The sequence below is a fragment of the Eschrichtius robustus genome, chromosome 3 (genome assembly GCF_028021215.1).
Source record: "Eschrichtius robustus isolate mEscRob2 chromosome 3, mEscRob2.pri, whole genome shotgun sequence".
Taxonomy (NCBI): domain Eukaryota; kingdom Metazoa; phylum Chordata; class Mammalia; order Artiodactyla; family Eschrichtiidae; genus Eschrichtius; species Eschrichtius robustus.
The window spans coordinates 37,689,453-37,694,207 of NC_090826.1; positions in this window are offsets into that span (position 1 = coordinate 37,689,453).

Consider the following 4,755-nt stretch of genomic DNA (forward strand, 5'->3'; position numbering starts at 1 on the left):
AGAATCTGACCGCCAATGCAGGGGACACGGGTTAGATCCCTGGGCCAGGAAGATCCCACATGCTGTGGGGCAACTAAGCCCGTGTGCCACAACAACTAAGCCCATGCACTGCAACTACTGAAGCCCCCGCGCCTAGAGCCCGTGCTCCACAACAAGAGAAGCCACTGCAATGAGAAGCCCGTGCACCTCAATGAAGAGTAGCCCCTGCTCACCGCAACTAGAGAAAGCCCGCGCAGCAACGAAAACCCAATGCAGCCGAAAAAACAAAGGGCGTCAATCTAGAATATTTTTGACCTCAGGGTACAGTAAGAGTTCTTAAATAAGACTCCAAAAGTTCTAACCACAAAATAAAAGATGAATAAATCTGAAAATTAAAATGTAAATTAAAACAAGAGTGAAATATGTTAACATACCATTGTCAGGGAGGGGAAAATTTCCCCCTACTCCTCTTGGTTCTTTTGACTGGTCTACTAATTAAATTGACACAAGACAAATTAACCAGAGAAAAAATTAATTTTTTATATACAGAGGTCTTATAAGTATAGGACCCAAAGACATGACCAAAGAAGGCAACTTTTATACCTTTTAGACAAAAAACAAACAAAGAGAAAAAATAAATAGATTTGTGAAGAATTGACAAGACAAAGAAGTTTGGTCTTGGGGTAGTAATTTAGTAAAGAAGTAACAAACTTTGTTTATACAGCCTTCTTGGCTCTAAATTCTCTATGGCTGATGATAAGGATTTCTCTCTACCTCCTGGTACAGGGTGGGTACCTTTCACGTGGGAGATTTACTTCCTGTTTGCAGGGGTACAAAGGAGGGTCAGAGTGTCCTTCTTCTTTTTTTTAAAATTTATTTATTTATTTATTTATTTAGGCTGCACTGGGTCTTCATTGCGGTGCGTGGGCTTCTCTAGCTGCAGCATGTGGGATCCTAGTTCCCTGACCAGGGACTGAACCTGGGCCCCCTGCATTGGGAGCGTGGAGTCTTAACAACTGAATCACCAGAGTGTCCTTTTTGCATCAGCTGTTTCTTAAGTAATTCAATTTAATTCAAAATAATCATTATGCCAAAGTGGCTTATTTGGGGGTGGCCTGCCCTGAACCCCATCATCATCAAATTGACTAAAATCTAAAAGTCTAGCAAGAGCAAGTTTTGGAGAAGATGTGGAGAAATTGGAACTCTCATACATTGCTCTAGAGAGTAAAAACTCATAAAACCATCTAGAAGAACAATCTGACAATATCTAGTAAAAGTTAAGATATACATACCCTCTGGTCAAGCAACTATACTCTTAGACATATATGCAAAATAAAATTGCATATATATGTACATGTGAGATATGAATAAAAAAAGTCAAGACTATTCCTTGATGCATTATTCATGACAGTAGAACATTGCAAATGATTTAAATGATAATCAGGAGACTGGATAAATATAGTATCTTTATCAAATATGTGACAGATGTTAAAATTGAACTGTTTTAGTCTCATTCCAAAGTGCAATGCAGAATCACCATGCAGGACTTGCAAAAAAGATTTTTGAAAACCAGTCTGCAATTCTTTACTTTGTACCACATTGAGGGTAACAAAAGGCTTGGGAATTGGAGATGGAAAGAGGAGAGGTACAGAAATCATGTTAGAATGGACCTGTGCTCTAGGAGTTGGTCTGGGCAAAGAATGCATGTGTGAGCCATACTTTTTCATATTCTTTTCCATTATGGTTTATTACAGAATATTGACTATAGTTCCCTGTGCTATACAGTAGGACCTTGTTGTTCATCTGTTTCAAATATAGTACTTTGTATCTGCTAATCCCAAACTCCTAATTTATCCCCCCCCCAACCCCCTTTCCCCTTTGGTAACCATAAGTTTGTTTTCTATGTCTGTGAGTCTGTTTCTATTTTGTAAATAAGTTCATTTGTATCATATTTTAGATTCCACATGTAAGTGATATCATATGGCATTTGTCTTTCTCTGTCTGACTTACTCTACTTAGTATGATAATCTCTAGGACCATCCATGTTGCTGCAGATGGCATTATTTCATTCTTATTTATGGCTGAGTAATATTCCATTGTATATATACCACATCTTCTTTATCCATTCATCTGTCAATGGACATTTAGGTTGTTTCCATGTCTTGGCTGTTGTAAATAGTGCTGCTATGAACATTGGGGTGCACGTATCTTTTTGAATTATAGTTTTCTCCAGATATATATTTTCTCCAGGAGTGGGATTGCTGGATCGTATGGCAACTCTATTTTTAGTTTTTTAAGGAATCTTCATATTGTTTTTCACAGTGACTGCACCAACTTACATTCCCACCAACAGTGTAGGAGGGTTCCCTTTTCTCCACACCCTCTCCAACATTTATTATTTGTAGACTTTTTAAATTATGACCATCCTGACTGGTGTGAAGTGGTACCTCACTGTAGTTTTGACTTGCATTTCTCTAATAATTAGCAATGTTGAACATCTTTTCGTGTGCCCATGGGCCATCTGTATGTCTTTGGAGAAATGTCTGTTTAGGTCTTCTGCCCATTTTTTGATTGGGTTGTTTGTTTTTCTGTTATTGAGTTGTATGAGCTGTTTATATATTTTGGAAATTAAGCCCTTGTTGGTTGCATCATTTGCAAACATTTTCTCCCATTCTGTAAGTTGTCTTTTCGTTTTGTTTATGGTTTCCTTTGCTGTGCAAAAGCTTATAAGTTTGATTAGGTCCCATTTGTTTATTTTTGCTTTTATTTCTATTGCCTTGGGAGACCGACCTAAGAAAACATTGCTGTGATTTATGTCAGAGAATGTATTACTTATGTTCTCTTCTAGGAGTTTTACGGTGTCATGTCTTATATTTAAGTCTTTCAGCCATTTTGAGTTTATTTTTGGTGTGAGGGAGTGTTCTAACTTCATTGATTTACATGCGGCTGTCCAGATTTGGGAAAGATGTTTTTGCCCACATCAGAGAAATGCCAGTGACAGATCTCCATTACGGGCAGGTGAGTCTCCAAAGAACTCACCAAAGCACCCAATGACACAGATTCAAATGCCTTCCGAGACTGTGTTTTGTAACTAAAGGGACCAGAACACTTTTCACTACCAAAGAGTGATCAGAAAAGTTAGGAGGCCCACCCTAAATTTTATCTAGGAGCAAGGGAAGAAGTAACTCTGTAGAATAAATTTAAGGGGTCAGTGGAAAACAAAAATAAAGCTGCTTTCACATGACCTCCCAAATGTTGTGCTTGTTCAAAGTATTATTACATTTGTATATTTTTTATCTTTTTTATTTATTTTTGGCTGTGTCGGGTCTTAGTTGCAGCACACGGGATCTTCGTTGCGGTAGGAACTTTCGTTGCCACGCGCGGGCTACTCTCTAGTTGTGGCGTGTGGGTTTTCTCTCCCTAGTTGTGGTGCGTGGGCTCTGAAGTTTACAGCATGCAGGCTCTTGAGGCTCGTGGGCTCAGTAGTTGTGGCATGTGGGCTTAGTTGCCCCATGGCATGTGGGATCTTAGTTCCCCAACCAGGGATCAAACCCGCGTCCCCTGCATTGGAAGGTGGATTCTTGACCACTGGACCACCGGGGAAGTCCTTAGTTACATTTGGAATGATGCTACACAGCAGTAAAATGGCTAAAGCAGAGGATGTACACCAATGTAGATAAATCTCAAACCTAGAATGTTGAATGAAAAAAGTCACAGAAGGATAAGTATAGTATGATACCACTTACATAAAGTTTGAATATATGTAAAATAATACCATACATTACTTTGGTATACTTATGTAGTAAGATTATAAAAATATACACGTGAATATTAAATACTAAATCCACTCAGGAATTTGGTTACCTCCAGAAAAGAGCAGGAAGATTGGAGGAAGAAAGGGATACAAGAAGGCTTCACGTATTGTAATAATTCACTTCTTTAACTGGATAGGACCACATGGGGGATCATTATTTTATTTTCTATTGTCTTTTGCATGCAGCGATATTTCATAATTTGTTAAAGTTGGGAAGAAAGGACCTTTTGAAATAGACTGTTAAATTGGGGTAGCTGGCCTTAGGAAGAGCAGTGTCAATAGGAGGTGGGAGCAAAGGCTGAATGCAGTGGTGAGAAGTGAAGGGGAGGTACCAGTTGAGCTAAGTCTTAAAGACGTGCAAGGCCTCAACCTGTATTTCCAGCCTCTAGCCAAGCTAAACAGGTCACTATGCCCGAGACATAGCTCACTTGCTCCCTGAACTAAATATTTGCTTACATCAGTCCTGCTCCCAGGGATTAACAATTGTAGCTGCCATTTTGTGACAGCCTATTGCAATCCTGGCCACTATGTATAGAACACCTACTATGTGCCAGTAACTTTACAGATACTATTCTATTTAATCCTGACAACAGACTTATGAAGTAGATATTGTTATTCTCATTTTACAAATGAGAAAATTGAGCTTAAATGTAATATTCCAGGTCACTCAGGAAACGGTAAAGCTGAGATTTAAATCCATGTTCATCTGAACGTAAAACATGTCTTTCCATTATAGCAGTCTGCCCTACCTTCCCACTCTGGCCCCACTGCACTCAGCTTCCATTCCTTGACCCAGCTCAAATGTCAACTCCATTTTCTGATTCAGTTATTCATTCATTCAAACGTTAATTGATTAGAGGAAAACATAGGCAGAACACTCTATGACATAAATCACAGCAAGATCCTTTTTGACCCACCTCCTAGAGAAATGGAAATAAAAACACAAATAAACAAATGGGACC